The 17480-nt window shown below is 40.5% G+C and overlaps 3 long non-coding RNA genes across 3 annotated transcripts in view; 2 read left to right on the top strand and 1 right to left on the bottom strand.

Moving 5' to 3' along the window:
• Positions 1-17480, top strand: part of LOC139076484 (uncharacterized) — a 312829-nt gene that overhangs the window by 182581 nt on the left and 112768 nt on the right. The window lies entirely within an intron of this gene.
• LOC103554774 (uncharacterized) overlaps positions 1-17480 on the top strand; it is a 45559-nt gene that overhangs the window by 3273 nt on the left and 24806 nt on the right. Inside the window, exons 3-4 of the long non-coding RNA XR_011528135.1 lie at positions 10940-11092; positions 12969-13077. This is a non-coding gene — a long non-coding RNA (uncharacterized lncRNA). The remainder of the gene's footprint in view (positions 1-10939; positions 11093-12968; positions 13078-17480) is intronic.
• LOC139076485 (uncharacterized) overlaps positions 7366-17480 on the bottom strand; it is a 61573-nt gene continuing 51458 nt past the window's right edge. The window contains exon 4 of the long non-coding RNA XR_011528139.1: positions 7366-9019. This is a non-coding gene — a long non-coding RNA (uncharacterized lncRNA). The remainder of the gene's footprint in view (positions 9020-17480) is intronic.

Below are 17480 nucleotides of genomic sequence, written 5' to 3'. Positions count from 1 at the left end.
GGATGTTGTGCTCTGGAGAAGAGAGATGAGCCTCTTGGATGTGGGGTGGCTGAGAAGCCTCTGGGGCTTAGTAATCTTTCACTGGTGTTTGGGTTGGGGCCATGGGGGGGTGACTGTACTTATGGAGGATGGCTCAGCTCCCAGGCTAAGTGACCTCGAGAACAGGAGGTAGTGCTTGGAGCATCCCTGGGGGACTCTAGGCTTCTTGAACCCTGTGGTGGTTAATTGTATGTGTCAATTGGCTGCGCTATGGTGTCCACTTGTTTGGTCAAATAGGAGTCTAGATGTTGTGAAGGCATTTTTTAGATGTGATTAACATTTAAATCATCACAGTTTGAGAAAAGCAGATTGCCTTCCACGATGTGGGTGGGCCTCATCCAATCAATTGAAGGCCTTTGGAGAAAAAGAAGAAGGAATTCTGCTTCCTGTATGCCTTTGGACTCAAGACTGCAACATCAACTCCTGCTGGAATTGCTAGCCTGCCAGTCTACCCTGCAGGATTTGACCATGCCAGTTCCTACAGTCACTTGAGCCAATTACTTAAAATAAATCTGTCTCTCTATATATATCCTATTGGTTCTTTTTATCTGCAGAGCCCTGACTAATACGGAACTCCACTGGACCCTGGGTTGAGACTTCAGCACGTGTTCTTGGGGCTGCTGGAGGAAACCTCACCTGGAGCCGTGGGCAGCCACAGGGATTCCACATGTGGCTGCCCTTCCAGGGTGGCCTCAAGTCCCCCAAATCACTCAGGCTGGCCTGTGGTTTGGACTTCAGTGTCAGCCCATTGCAGTAGCTCATGACCCTTTGGCTTCCAAGTCTCATTGGTGACAGATGGGCTGTTCATATTTGCAGACTGGGATTTCATTAGCCTACTCTGAGTATATGGCAACGTCTCTGCATCTCTGCTTCCTGTCTCTAAAGGATGAGTGGCTGTCTTGACAAGGTGGACAGTCTTTTTGGTGGGTAGCAATGAAGATGTGGCAGGAAAAATAGCGTATTTCAAGATTTGAAGGTGTAGTGTACCTTTTGGGGGACAGGAAGGATAGGGTATTGTTGAAGGTGGAAAATGTGAGGGTTTTTCTTTTTTTTTTTGGTGAGGAAGATTTGGCCTGAGCTAACATCCATTGCCAATCTTCCTCTCTTTTTTTTTTGTTGAAGAAGATTAGCCCTGAGCCAACAATTTTCCTCCATTTTGCACATGGGACATCACTACAGCATGGATGATGAATGGAGTAGGTCTGCGCCAGGATCCCAACCAGCAAACCCAGGCTGCCGAAGTGGAGTGCAGAGAACTTTAACCACTTGGCCACAGGGCCACCCCCTGCAAATGTGAGTTTTAATAAGTCAACCAATTAAATTAAGACAAAGAGGGGCCAGTAAGGAGAGAAGTGACAACTCAAGAACTAGGCCAGTGGGGGCTGGCCCAGAGGCATAGTGATTAAGTTCGTGTACTCCACTTCCACTGACTGGGATTCATAGGCCTGGATCCTGAGCACTGACCTCTACCCTGCTCATCAAGCCATGCTATGGCAGTACGCCACATGCAAAACACAGAGGAAGATTGTCACAGATGTTAGCTCAGTGACAATTTTCCTCTTGCAAAAAGAGGAAGATTGTCACAGATTTTAGCTCAGGGCCAATTTTCCTCACCATAAAAAAAAGAAAAATAGAACTAAGCCAGGGTGGAGGTGGCGGACAGCTTCAAATAATGAGGCAGGAGGGTGATATCAGGCACAGAGGTCAAATAAAGTCTGGCTCACGGCATTTCATCCGCCATATGCACTGAGGTATGTGCAGTAGGCCTGCAGGGCCGTGACAGAAGATTGAAGTTTATATAAGTGAGATTGAATTCTTTCCATTTTCCCCTCAGGGACTGTTTCCTCTTCACCTTTTACAGGTTTTCGTTTAATCAACTTGTTTGCTTATCTTTACATTTTGGCAGCAGTTATATCTGACAACAACCCTCATAAATGCGAATTTAGCTAGATAATTTGGAGGTGCTGGGATATCCTGTCGCATGCTTTTAAAGCCTCATAAACTCAGGGCTGGAAAGTAAACTGCCCGTAAATGTGGCAGATTCACCTTGTGGCACCACGGGAAATTTATATCTTGGCTTCAACTCAGTTGAATGCAATTGCTACCTTACTCTAAATAGACATTGCAGTATTATTTTAAAGATTAGTTAGAATGATTCTTGTTTGTCCCTCAGATATTATTATGATATGTAAATGAGGGACATTCCAGGTCATTCTCATTATATTTACACTTGAATTTTCAGTCTAGCTTTCTTTACAAGGGCAGAGTTACATGGATTATATCAAAGCTATCATCAGTGGCCTATAAAGGAAAGGATGGCGGGGCATCCGGGAAGTTTGCGTGGGGCCAGAAAAGATGCTGGAATAGATGAATCCATCTGCTCAACTCCATTTGAAAGGATGGTGTTAGGGAGCTGCGAGTGTTGACGGGTGTGGAATCTTTGCCCACTTGGGAGATACATGGGGGTGCTGAGTAACTGGTGATGGAGAGGACTGTGCATGAGGCGGTCGCTGTTGCTTCATGAGAAGACGAAATGCACGTGCGACAAGCCCATTTGATCTATCAGACAATACGTCACTCAGTTATTTTGTTATTTTGTCTGAGCTGTGTGGTGTATATTAAACTTTCTGGGGTCTGAATTATAAATATGACTACACAGTAGTCGTTCTTGTGCCAGCTAACAAGCTAGTATAATAAGCTACTAGGTGTATCCCAACTTTTACACCCAAATCACAGGGCAACTTGGTCAATGGAAATAGAGACCTAATTTCACCCTGAAAGGACAGGCACATAGAGGAGCCCTCCTGTGTCCCATCATCCAGCTTCGGGCTTCATCTAGACATCAGATTCGTTCACGTGGTTGAAGATTGGCCCTCGGACCCAGGGGGGTCTCTAGAAGTTACATTCTCTTAGGTTACTTGGAGCCCATTGCAGAGTTCATGGGAAGTTCTAGAAACCCTTGCTTTTCTCAGTTCTGTATCAGACAGGATTATGTCTGGCTGCATATGACAGAGAATCTAAATTTAAAGTTGTTTAAACATACATAGTATTTCTCTCATGTGAAAAGTTAAGCGGGAGGCATTCCATGGCTGGTATGGTATATCCCAAAGTCACCAGGCGTCTGGGCCCCTTCCTCCTCTCTGGTCCACAGTTCCTAAGGTGCAGCCTTTATTCACATGGTCCCAAAGAGTTGTCACTGTTTTAGCCATCACTTCTATGTTTTAGGCAGCGGGATGAAGGAAGGGTAAACAAGGTTATACTACTTCCCCCTAAGGACATTCCTCAGAAGTTAGCCACAGCACCTCTGCTTACCCACCATGGTCCAGAACTCCATCACCTGAGCATGCTGAGCATCAAGGGAGCTGGAAAATACACTCTTTATTCCTGGTGGCCAAGCGCCCAGCTAACTGTCAGCGCCCAGTCACTAAGGAAGCAGGGGAGAATGGATATCATAGACAGCTAGCAATACCTTCTTCTCTTCCACCACATGGTATTTGGTAGTATTTAAATTTACACATTTTAAAACTTTTTATTATTTATTCATTTATTTTTTTGAGGAAGATTAGCCCTGAGCTAACATCTTTTGCCAATCCTCCTCTTTTTGCTGAAGAAGATAGGCCCTGAGCTAACATCTGTGTCCACCTTCCTCTATTTTATATGTGGGACGCCTGCCATAGCATGGCTTGTTAAGTGGTGTGTAGGTCTGCACCCGGGATGCAGGCTGGTGAACCCTGGGCCACTGAAATGGAGTGTGTGAACTTAACTGTTGCGCCACCGAGCCGGCCCCTAAATTTACACATTTTTTTTTTTTTTTACACATTTTTTTAAATGTAAGAATTATTGAATGTCTACCCTGTACCAGGATGGGGTTGGGTGCTACGGAGGAATTAAATATGACCAAGACAGGAGGCTATACAGGGTTGTAGAAACAAAGATATCATAGGTCATGAGAGTGTCATTTTATGTACCATTAAGGAAGAAAACAACCGCCAGTTTTAATTATAATAAGCCTTCGTGGTTAGATATGCTAATAATTTCAGAGGTGTTTAAATGTGAAAAATATGTCTCTTGGGGGTTTATTTCTCTTTCAAAACCTTAGCACTCCCATCTATAAAACAAGCATAATAATAGTTCCTAACTCATAGTGTTATGAAAGGATTAAATGAGATAACTCATATGAAGCTTGCAGCCCAATGGCAGACATACAGTTAGTGCTCATCAAATGCTGGCTGTTTGTTAGTGGTTCTAAGTAAAGTTTCCTACCCTCAAAACAGCTTAGTGGGAGACACAGCTAATGTAGGAGAGCCAACAAAATGGGGAGATGAATGGGAAAATTCCCCAGCCTGTTTGTTGCAAATGGGAAACTGGTGTTTGCCTGTGCGCTGCTTCTCCAAGTATACAGAGAGGCATGCTTTGTTTAAAAGAGGTCAGTTGTGGGGGCTGGCCTCGTGGCCGAGTGGTTAAGTTCGCACGCTCCGCTGCAGGCGGCCCAGTGTTTCGTTGGTTCGAATCCTGGGTACGGACATGGCACTGCTCATCAAACCATGCTGAAGCGGCGTCCCACATGCCACAACTAGAAGGACCCACAACGAAGAATATACAACTATGTACCGGTGGACTTTGGGGAGAAAAAGGAAAAAGTAAAATCTTTAAAAAAAAAAAAAAGAGGTCAGTTGGAAGAGTCATTTTAAAAATAGTTTTCGAATAGGTAACATGTGTGATAAATATGATCCCTATTGAAATGTCTGAAGAAAATCTCCCTAAGTAGCAGGGGAGAAATAGTCACCCTTCCGACCATTCCATCGCATTGTGTCTATCTCCTGCCCCTCATCTGCCTAGGGTGGACCCATCTGGGAAGGTTGTCTCTTGCAAGGACCTTCAGAGTCATTGGAAAGACCTGTGTGTGGCTGAGGGAGTTAGAGGTTTCTGTTAATAGGAGACTTACAGAATGTGTTCTGGAAAGTTCTCACATTTTCACCTGTGACTGGGCACATAAGTTCCCAAGTGGAATTGTTCTTCAGAGGCAAAAATCCCATGCATGGAGAGAAACTCCCATTTGTTTTCAAGGAAATGTTGATTGTTACAAAGGACTGAAATCATTCCCCTGGAAAAAAGCTGCTTACAATAGGTTTTATGGTTCTTTGGGAAAGGATACTTGCCCAACGCATTTTCTTTGCTGTGTTTGATTTAGTGCAGGCAGCCTCTATCTCAAGTGTGTTTATTCCTTTTGGTTAAGTGGTGCCTACGACATTTACGGCCTAGAAGAGTAAAACATATCTATTATGTTTTGGAGAAATGAACCAACCTGAAGCTCACAAAGTTATCTCTTGAGAATTTTTGGCTTCTAAAAGTATCTCTTATATCATATTATATAGTTTAAGTTTGAGACAACAAAGTTGGAAATTCTAGATTTTTACTGTTTATCTCAAAATAGTATTTTATTGTATTCAGGGAGATATTTTTAATGGATTAGTCTTGCTTAATAATGTCTATTTCTAAGTTTTACAGTACTTAAGGCCAACTTTGGTGTGTTGTTACTTATAATAGTATTTATATAAAATATTTTTGTTTGTATCTATAGAACCTGAATATTTCCTAGTTTCCACCAGCTTGTGGAAGCCACGTGGTTGAGGTGACTTTCACAGTAGTAGTCCTCTGGCTCATGGATCAATAGCCACTTCTTGTGAGAGGCAGGCCCTGGTTTGTCATTGTTTCTGTGTTACTCAGAGAATCCTCCAGAAGACAGGAGGAAAGGGACCCTTGTAATACAGTCACTGCCTGGGGGGCTGCTGTCCCTGTGCTGGCTGCTGCTGGTGCCTTCATGGAAGCCAGCTGTCTTGACCTCTCTGGTCCTAGAGTGGCTACTGCTGTTCTTCTTGGTGTGCACGACTTGCCCTTGACCTCTAATGACCTGGAGTGTTTATCCTCTGAGTTGCCATGGCCTGGAATTCTGTCTCCTGAGCTGTTGTGCTCAGCTCCCTCTTTGGTCAAGAGGAAAATGCCTTCCTCCCCCTCTAGAGCCCAGCTCTGTTTTTCTTTGGCATGTGGGTGGGTGGGAGATGTCTCAGATCAGACTCCCAGAGAGAGATACAGCCCTACCAGTTATATTTCCAAACCCCTCAATGGCGTGGTGGCAAAATTCACACAGCAGAGTGGCTTAGAGTCTTAGAGATACAACTTTGCATATTTAAACGTTTCTTTTTCTACATATTTCTCTCTATTTTAGTGTGCATAGCCAGCCCTGCCGCCAACATTTTTGAGGCCTGGGGGAGAGTAAAAATGGAAGCAAACATAGAAAAGTCTAAATACTTGAGTATAAATCAAGTGAACATACTGTTATATAAAATATACCTTATCACCCTATCTTGGCAAATATCCTTTCATTACAACAAAATTCTTATTTTTTAAATTTCGGCCTTTTTACTTTTCTGAACTCCATTTTGTATTTTATATCATGATTTTCGCTTGTTCTCAACCTTAGTGATTGAAAGCATGAAAAAGTAAAATGTAACTTTAGAGTGTACAAAATTTGAACACGTTAAAAAAAACAGATGAAAATAAATGTAAACATTGGAAAAGAAAATCTTTTCATGATTTCAAAAAGGTTGTTTTTTGAGCCAGCCCTGATGGTTTAGTGGTTAAAGTTCGGTGCTCTCACCTCATCAATGCCCAGGGTTTGCTTCCTGGTCATGGAACCACACCACCCATCTGTCAGTTGCCATGCTGTGGTGGTGGCTCACATAGAAAAACAAGAAGGACCTACCACTAGGATATACAGCCACACACTGGGGCTTTGGGGAGAGAGAAAAAAAAAAGGAGGCAGATTGGCAACAAATGTTGGCTCAGAGTGAATCTTTCCTAGGGAAAAAAAAAAATCATAACAATGAAAAAAAAAGGTTATTTTTTTCTTCTGAAATATTAAAAAAATCTTTGAAAGTAAGAGGTAAAATTCAAATTGGAATTAATATCATAAATTTCAATCAATTTTTTGAATACAGCTGACGTTTTAATTTTCTGACTATAAGTTAAATCATTTAAATATATCTATAAAAATAAAAACATTACTACTTCCAGTGTTCAATGTCCATCTAGTTGCCCATGTCGAGAAATGATATTTTGCTTCAGGAATGTTATGTCTAGATTTTATGTTTAGTTTTAGAGTATAAACTTATATATGTATAATTTAAGAGTAACGTAAACTATCTGTATTGAAGAATGTTCCTTATCTTCCACATGCGACTGCTGTGAATGGTGTGCTAATTTGTGAGTGCCTCCAGAACCCCAATTTGGAACATGAAGAAAAGAAAGACAATAGATGCTCAGTAGTAATGTGAAATGATACTTCATTATGCAAGAATCCATTACATTCATCATATTGGAGAGGATTACGACGCATCATTTAATTGGTTTTTCCCTTACTTAAGCACTTTTAACTACTTGAAGGCTCCTTGCACTCTGAAGGGTTGTCAGTCTCTGAAGTCAGCAGTGGCATAGTGCACAAACTATCATGGCATTTGGATACAGGTGTCATTTCTTCCAAAGACAGGGCCAGAGATGTGAAGACTTTCCCTGGGGCTTGGTTGGCATTGTGATGAGAACTGATATTTAGGATTATAGATTGTGCTGGAATTCTGGAGTCTTGGATCCCAAGAGCCAGAGATGCCCAAGTGTTCTTTAGTGAATTCTTTTTGCTAGGGCTGAGGTACCACCAGAGACTGATTTTTGAAGGATGGGTGTCAGCGTACCACTTTACATTGTACCTGCCAGGGCTTTCCCTGTGGATGCTCAGGTCTCATGCTACTTCTCACCCACCATGCCAGATTCTCTCTTGATTTACAATGCTTTTCTCTGAAGGACTTGGCTGTCCCTCCCTGACATCTGGTTTCCTCTTGGCTTTCCCAGCAGACATATTTCTAATGTATCTGAAAGTCATTGTCATAGTTCGATTCCTTTCCCATGGACATGTGGCTGGAAAGTTTTTGCGTGTTCCTGACTATCCTGTGACAGTGATAGACTCTTTTTCCTAGGCTCTTAGGGAAGGTCCTAAGTACTTACAAGAGTGATATCTAAATCCACTATGTTGGTCCAACATAATGTCTGTTCCAGCCAGCAAAAGCATCCTCTGACACTTGATATTACTGTCTTTGTAAATAGTCTCTTCTCAACACCGGTGGTCTAAACAATGACAAAATATAACAGATATTTAATGTGCTTTGAAGATAAGCATGGTATTGTTGAGAGAGCTCAATTCCTCTAGTCTTTGGTTCTGCTATCAGTCTTACTTCCTCATTGGAGGTTGTCACCACCAAGCAGTAAAAATAAAGACCATTTCTCCTCCTTGGGCAACACCCTAGAGCTTCTAGTCTTTGGTCTGTCTGAGAAGGTCACTTTCCCCAGTTGTCTATAGTGAGGCAGAACACAGCCCACAAATAATTTATGATAAAAGTAGCGAACTTAGGGGCTTAGATTATTTATAGCTGAGATCAAGCAATTAACTTTCTAGGTTTCACTCATCAGTTCTGTATCTTTCATTGGTTCTGAACTCTTTAATTCTAGTTCTTCTTCAGTTACCGTCTTACTTCAGAATGGCAGGTCAGTCATTTTGACACAAGTACCGTCTTTTCAGTTCCTCCCTTGTGTTAATTTCATGTCCTCCTCTAGCTCTTCTTTCCTTTCACTTTCTCCATCCTCAGTATTGGAATGTACGTAGTGGTTAAGGGCAAGCCTTGAATCCTAGCTCCATCACTTGCTAAAATGTGACTTTGGAAAATTACCCAAACTCTCTAAGTGTCAATTGCCTCATTTATGAAATGAGGATTATAATGCCTACCTCAGAGGATGGCAGGAAGGATTAAGTGAGATAATTCAGGTAAAGCACCTGGCAGAGATCCGACATTTGAAAGATATCAGTCAATGGTATCTGATATTATTGGTCATCCCTTTGTCTTCAGGTTATTTCACAGCTTTACCTAGACGTTACCTGGCTCAATTGAAGGAGACAAATTAAAGGGCAATTTCAAAGCTAAACAATAGAAACAACAGTTTTACAATAACCTGAAGGATATTATTTGAACACAGAAAAATAGGGTGCCTCCTCAAAGCTATATTGTCTTAAGAAAGAAAGGGATTCTTTTATGCATGTTACCAAACCTTAATGAAATAAATACTGTTCTTCTCTACAGCTATATGTTTTGGGCACCATTTCCATTTCCAGTGAATTTAAAGTTAAGTAATTAATGGAACCTTACCTGTACATAGAACACTAACAAACAAATCCCACTGAAGCCCTAAAATGGAAAAATTCAAGCCCAGGTCATTTGGCCACTATGCTCTCTTACTCCCCCTGCTCCCGGCCCCCAACTATTATTACGCTGGACACTAAAGCTGGGCAGGCGGTGTGAGGAACTTGCGCCGTTAACATGTGGTTTCTGCAGTGCAAGAGCTCGTACTTTGGTCATGAGGAAGCTCTACTTCAGGTCCTGCATGCAGTTTGCTACCAAAACTAAAAAAATATAAAAGAATCTGTGCATTAAAGGAAATAGAACTTGAGATAAATGAGAAGAAAAAATAAAACATCTATTTAAAGCATTTGATGCCCAAATGAGCAGAAAAATGACCCCTTCCTAGGATTGAAATAATTGAAACTCTTTTTTAACATGTTAATTGGCTTTCTTAGTTTGCTTCCTCTTCGGTTTACTTGGTGTTCCTGAAAATTCTCAGGGCTTCCCTCCCTCGTGCCTTTAATCTTGCTGTTCCCAGGCTGTAGTCCCCTCTCTCTACCTCTCCAGGAATCCTAGGAATTCAAGGTCTTGCTGGCATTTCTGTTCCTCCTGAGATCTCCTTTCCTCTTGCCTGCCTTTTCATTACTCTCTGAATTGTTTCAGTTAAATTTTAAACTATGTAGGTGCAAGGACCATGTCTTGTATTTTAAAAATGCCATATCTCTTACAGTGCCTGGTTACAGTTCTGGGCACATAGTAGATCTAAACTGAATACATTTTAGCTGATGGTTTGACGAACTTCCTTTTACTCAATCAGAAAAATAAGAAAAATTTGCCAAGTCTTTTATCCCTTTCAAAATATGATTAATGAGATTTTGAGAAAAACCCTGTTTCTCAAGTTTTAAAGTTTCATGTTATTATTGATATTATTATATATTATTATAATTACAATATTATGAATATTATTCTCACTTTAATGCAGGGCAGCTGAGGTAGTGTACTTTTGGGTGTACTTTCATATACAACAGGTAAGGTGTACAGATGTCACTGAAATCCATCAGGAAGAGTAAAGGTGGTAGAAACATCAAACTAGAAAATAAGTTCATAAAACATAGTAGAGATTTTGTCATTACCCTGAAGAATTGTCCCAAATGTACTGGATAACAGCCTCAAATTCCCATGACGCCAAACAAGTAGAGCTTCTGGAAAATAATTGCTTTTGGCTTGCTTGTTTTTCTTGATTCAACAAAGAAAACAAGATGTAAATGGATTGCAGTGTAGTGGCCAAAGGAAAAAGGAAAACCCCAAACCCAGAAGGCCGTGAGTGTGAGATGACCTTCCAGTTAATTTCTCCTTTTTATCTGCTGCTGTTTGCGATTCAGGAAACACAGCTCTTCATGTTGTCTGCTAAACCTGCAGTAGCATTTCTTTCCATTTTTAAAAGTCCCTCAGCAGATGCTATCTTTTGGAAAACAAAACAAAACAAAACAAAACAGCACAGACCCACAGATAACTCTCCCTCCCTGTACCAAATCCAGGCATACTCTTAAGTCAGAAAAGAGCAATTCATCTTTTTTAAAATTTCTCTATTTTCAATGGTGGCTTTGAGTGTGTGCTTATGTCTCTTAGAATTTTCTTCTTTTAGGGATTTACATTATGTTCTTTTTTTACAAATCCAGATTAGATAATTAGATGTGGAGGGTTTCTACTAATTACTGCATAAATCATCACAGTGACTGCACAACAGAGGTTGTTGATGGACGGGTTATTGAAAATGGAAGCCTCTATCATCATTTTCTACTCTCTTGTCAGAAATGACATTTTTGTATGAGGTAAGTAGGCTTGGTTTGTTCTGTTACTAAATTCTTCTTTTCCTTCCTTTTCTTTTTGCCTTCTTTCTATTTCTCCTTCCCTTTTCTCAGCCTGCTATACAGTGATTCTTACATATAATGACCTCACCATGTCTAGTATTTACTCGCTTAATATAGGAAGCAGGACACTGGCCTGGGTTTGCTGCTTTCTTTAATATCTACTTCTATAGCTTCATTTTTAGCTTATGGACACAGAATCAGAATTTTTAAAAAGTTCGGCCCCCATGTTAAGCTCCACTCAACGTGCTCCTCTTTAACGCCCGACTCATTGTGTCACGTAGATTTCCCACATATTTTAGCATGCATTTTCCTCCAATCTCTGCTGAATTAAATTTCATTGCTCTTTAGTTCTTGCTGATGATTCTTTTCAGGAATGTTGTCCTACTAAACAAAAAAATACTTGGGAAATAATTTGATGTTTACAAGATATGTTTTGATTTTGCAAGAAAAGGGATGTTATTTTTTTTCATTCCCTGTCCAACTATTTGAGAAAAATCAGAAAATGGATGACAAATAGTGGCTAATATGTGTTCCAGTATATAATGAGGAATATTAAATAGTCATTCCTAAAGCCCCTGACATTTGCCTACTATGTCGGACACCAGTGAGAAATAATAATGTATCTGTAATGTTGTATCAATAACATTACTGGTAACATTTGCTGGAGTTGTGAGTGCCCTTGGTTTTGAAACTAGCTTTGAAACCCAAGTGTAATAACACTAGAGCAAATAAGAGAGTGAAGGACCCATGAAATGTGTCAAACTTGGAAGAAGGGAAGGACGCAGGAGGGTTTAGCTAGCAGAAGAGATCAAAATCAGATGTGAAAGAGAGAACAGACTCTGTCTACATTGTCCTTCAGGGCCTTCGAGAAATAGTCTAGCCAAGGCTGGGTGACTAAGCTTCAGGAATGTTACCATCAGAATTCTTTCACTGGGTGAGAGCGCAGGGCAGATGGGAACTGTGGTCCATCCACAGATTGGGAATGGGGAGAATTCCAAGTTGCCTAGTTGACAAAGGTGCAGGTTGTCATTGGGGCAGATGATGGAAACCTGGCATTGAGCTTTTCCGGTGGCTTGGGGCTCTGACCCCATTTCATGTAGTAGGTTACCCTGCTTCCTGTTTGCTGAGAGTTGTGAGGTTGCGGTCCCTGGTGGTTGTCAGGGAAGTCTGTAAGCCTGCACCGGAAGAGTGGGCTGCAGAGAAGCTGGGAGGAGCACCCAGCCTGGGTTCAGCCGGGCAGGATTGAATATTTTGTTTCATCAACTGATTAGGGAATTTATTGATTGTTACTATATTGCTACAATATTCTTCCACTGGGATTGCAAGAGTTTTCTTCTTGTTAATTTTAGCGAATTTGGGAGGGTGAAGGTAAAAGCATTTGTGGAGGACTCCCCTATAAAAGCTACAGGTCCTCTCAGCGAGGCCCTGAACACAGTGTGAACTGAATACAAAACATTAGTGGAAACGTGTGTGTCATCCAGGAACCCAGCTGTCATGGAGGTTTCTACTGTTTTGTCACCAAAGCATCATAGAGACAGCCAATTCCTGTAATGGCTTTGGTGTAGCAAGCTAATAGGAAGAAAAGACAAGACAGGGTGGGTTTGGGAATGAGAGAAACAGTATGAGAAATACATGGATGTACTGAGAGGAGAGGGCAGAACTCATTGTGGGATGGGAGTTTGAAACATGGAAATAAGAAAGGAAAAACAGGTAATCTTTAGATGCTAACAGATCAAAGAATTCAAACTAGAAAATGAGATTGACTTACAGAAACAAAAATTCATATTGACTAAGTAAGAAGGGAACAACAGAAATAATTCTATCTCATCTAAAATAGGAGTCAGCCCTTCTTATTGCTGTGCCTCATCTACCCTGGCAAAGAGGATTCTCCTTTGGTGAAAGATGTATTATTTGGCCTACCTCCAACCTCCAAGCCTGAGCAGTAGGTACTTGTGATATTTCTTGTTTCTATCTAGGAACCAGCTGGATCAATCAGGATGATACATACATGCTTGAAGTAGATTTGACTTTAAAAAAAAAACAGCTAAGGATAGGTTGCAACCAAAATTTCATATTGGTGGAAATCAGAAAGCTTAAGAAGTCCATGAAAAGATCCTTTTTTGTTTTCATTTTGACAAAATTTGATTAGAAACACAAGAAACTAGAGGTGGTTCTTAAAAACTGGTAACGACAATAATAAAATACCTGTGCACGACATATTCAGGCTGAGCCAGAGACCAGGATAAGTCCCAGTTTCCTGAGGAGGAGGAAGGATACTCAGGTTTGTCAGAGGGGAAATAGAAGTCATGCTGGTTGAGAGCTGAGAATGTCAGGCATTGGGCTAAGTACTTGCTATCTATGATCTCATTTATTCGTCAAAACTCTGAAATTAAGTATTGTTATTACTATTATGCAAAAGAGGAAACTATAGGAAAAAAAGAACATATATGGACTGCAATTTTTTGAACTATATCCTCTATTTATTAGGTATCTGTGGCTTGGATTCAAATGTAAGATTTCCCTTTTTTTTTTTTTTAAAGATTGTCACCTGAGCTAACAACTGTTGCCCATCTTCTTATTTTTTTTCTGCTTTTTCCTCCCCAAATCCCTCCATTACATAGTTGTATATTTTCTTTTAGTTGTGGGTCCTTCTAGTTGTGGCATGTGGGACGCTGCCTCAACACGGCCTAATGAACGGTGCCATGTCCACGCCCAGGATCCAAACCCTGGGCTGCCAAAGCGGAGCGCGCAAATTTAACCACTCGGCCACAGGGCCGGCCTCCAAAAGTAAGATTTCTATAGCTTGACTTTCAAGTCCATGAAATTTCTTTTGAGAAATTGCCACCTCCTCTCTTCTGTAACAGTCTGTTGATACTGTACACTTCCTACCATTGCCACTGCCTGAATATTACTCATGTCAACTAAGATGCTAAGAAAGGCCAGAGACCTCCAAACCATAACGCCCCGCCATCCTGAAGCTTCACCTGCGGCTCCTGATGGTGACACTTCTTAAAACTTGGTCAAGCCTGTAGCTGGACAGTAGGACAACTTGCCTGACCTTCTATTGACTCCAGTTAAGTAGCTCTCACATTTGTGATGGAGTGTCCCTGGGATAGCAACATGGAACTGATGTTCCCCTCCTGGAAGGGCCTATCTCAGAATGTTGTCATGCACTGAACTGTGTCCTCTCCCCACCTCCATTCATGTGCTGAAGCCCTAACCCCCAGGGTGACTGTATTTTGAGATAGGGCCTGTGAGGGAATAATAAAGGTTAAATGAGGTCATAGGGATGGGGCCTTAATCAATAGGACTGGTGTCTTGATGAGAAGAGGAAAAGACCCCAGAGATCTCTCTCTCTGCATATGCACAGAGAAGAGGCCCTGTGAGAACACGGCAACAAGGTGGCCATCTACAAGCCAGGAAGAGAGGTTTCATCAGAAACCAACCCTCTCAGCACCACGACCTTGGACTTCTAACCTCCGGAACTGCGAGAGAATAAATTTCTGTTTTTTAAGCCACCCCGTCTGTGGTTGTAGTTTGTTATGGCAGCCTGAGCAGAGCAATACACCAGAACAGTTAAAACCCTTCCTGGGAACTGTCAGGAGTGAGGCACGGTCCTTTTGCTGAAATGGCTAGCTCAAAGGATTATGAACTCCTCCAGCTGCTGGTGGCCATCTTTGTCATGCTGGTGGGGAGTCACTTCCTGAGAATGAGGCCAGCGCAGATGGGAGAGAATATCTTAAGAACATCTTTAATCAGTGGTGTCCAGTCATGCCTAGGCTAGCTGCACTTTTTGAACTTCCTAGTGGTATGAGCCAATACTTCTCTTTTTTTTCTAGCAAGTTTGAGTTGGGGTTCTCTCATTAGCAATCAAAGATTCCTGACTAATACCCCACTTCTTTTGACAAGGTAGCTTTCCCACACTGCATTATAATGGGTACCTGATATTTTGATATTATGGTTTGCTGCTGTGGACAATTTGATATTCATTCTTATTTCACTTAAAAAATGTTAAATTTCATATTAAAAAGAAATTATTATATAATGTATGTAATAGATACCCTATTCCATCTCTGCACCGTACCTTATCCTGGTCCATATTTGATCATAGCCTTCATCCCATTCCTGCAACTCATCCTTTGCTGACCTGCTCTGGATTCTGCAATTTCCCCACCTCAGGTTTGGGGTAATATTTAGCGACGGAGGAAAAGTCACAAACATCTGCATGTCAGAACCACGCAGTCAAAAGTCTCCACATTGAAATGAAGAGCTTTGTTTCTAGTGGGGTGGTCTTGGCAAACAATTGACAAGTACTTGCATGAGAAGTCTAATTAGACTGGAAAGTCCCCTGACAAAATCCCCACCACTGTCTAGCATTGGTACGGGAAATTCTCACCATGAATTTTGCCTTTTTATTATGGCATTGGGTCCACCAAAAGGCTAACCAAATGTAAATTAAAAGGGAAGGAGTGAACACCACAAGTGTACATTAGTTCCCATTAGCACTGTTATCAGGGCTAAAGGTAGGAGAGTAGAATTGGTTGTATTTTACTGGGGCAGAGAGATGAAGGGCACAAACACTCCTGAGGGCTTTGCTGGTGAGAGTGCACCTCTCACTTCCTATAGCTATTGCTGTTCTGCCGAGGACTCCATCCCGAAATGAAGTTTCCTTTAGTGAATTTAGATGGCAGCTCTTATTGGCAAAGGTGTGTTCAGTACTTTCTCACTGATTGTTTGATGTGTCTTAGTTGTGTTTCCCTCAGACTTGAGTGCATCCACTGAATCTTTTCCTCTCTTTCCACACATCCAATCCTCCTTTCTCTCGCTTCCTCCTATTTCCTTCTTTCTGTATCTAAGTCATATAAAGAATATTGATGGCCAACAGACTCATGAGAAGATGTCCGACATCACGAATTATTAGAGACATGCAAATAAAAACTGCAACGAGATATCACCTGACACCTGTCAGAATGGCTCTAATTAACAAGACAAGAAATAACAAATGCTGGAGAGGATGTGGAGAATAGGGAGCCCTTATACACTGCTGGTGGGAATTCAAACTGGTGCAGCCACTGTGAAAAACAGTATGGAGATTTCTCAAAAAATTAAAAATAGAAATACCATATGATCCAGACATCCCACTACTGGGTATTTGTCCAAAGAACATGAAATAAATAATTCAAAGACATTTATGCACCTCTGTGTTCATCATAGCATTGTTTACAATAACCAAGATGTGGAAGCAACCCAAGTGCCCATAAGTGGATGAATGGATAAAGAAGATGTGGTATATACATACATATATATATATACACGTATATATAATATATATATATATATATATATATATATATATATATACATACACACACAACAGAATACTACTCAGTCATAAAAAAGACAAAATTGTCCCATTTGTGACAACTTGGATGGACCTTGAGGGTATTATGCTAAGTGAAATAAGTCAGACAGAAAAAGGCAAATATTGTCTGATTTCACTCATATGTAGAAGATAAACAAACAAACATATAGATAAGGAGAACAGATTAGTGGTTAACAGAGAGTAAGGGGGTAGGGGGAGGGTAAAAGGGGTAAAGGGGCACCTATGAATGGTGACAGATAAAATGTAGACTATTGGTGGTGAACACAATGCAATCTATACAGAAACTGAAATATAATAATGTATACCTGAAGTTTACACAATATTATAAGTCAATATGACCTCAATAAAATAATTTTCAAAAAAGAATATCGACGTTAACTTTAAAAAAAATAATACTTGTTTACCATAAAAAATCAAGCAATACTGAAATGAATAAAACTGAAATTAAACATCTTCTTAAATTGCACTACCAGTGGTTATTTTAGACACCTCTCTATGTATATTGGAAAGATAGACATGTAGAGATATAAACACTTTTAGAAAAATGGGATTATTCTATGGATGCTTCGAAAATAGCATACGTTAAATTTTGTTTTATTTTAACTTAACCAAACAAAGAAGAAACAAAATTACAGTATTGCTGAACTTCAGATAAATTTTCACTGTAAGGCAAATTTACTCTCAAGGAATCTTGCTAAGAAAATAGAGAGAATGTAGTCATTTTTTAAAACTATAGATGCCAATTTAGACACTATCTATTGACTCTTTGTAGATTAAAAAATTAGCACACTTCCTCCAGCTTTCACCTCTCCTCCAGCTTTTTGTTATTCATACTGTAAGTTTTTTATTTTCAAGATTTTTGAAATATGTATTTTATTTAAGCATTGTTCTATTTATTTATTTATTGAGATATAATTGGCATAGAACATTGTATTAGTCCAAGGTGTACAACATAATGATTTGATA

This window comes from Equus przewalskii, chromosome 16 (assembly GCF_037783145.1).
Source record: "Equus przewalskii isolate Varuska chromosome 16, EquPr2, whole genome shotgun sequence".
NCBI classification, from domain to species: Eukaryota; Metazoa; Chordata; class Mammalia; order Perissodactyla; family Equidae; genus Equus; species Equus przewalskii.
The sequence above is the reverse complement of the archived record's forward strand: the minus strand, read 5'-3'. Positions and strand labels throughout refer to the sequence as shown.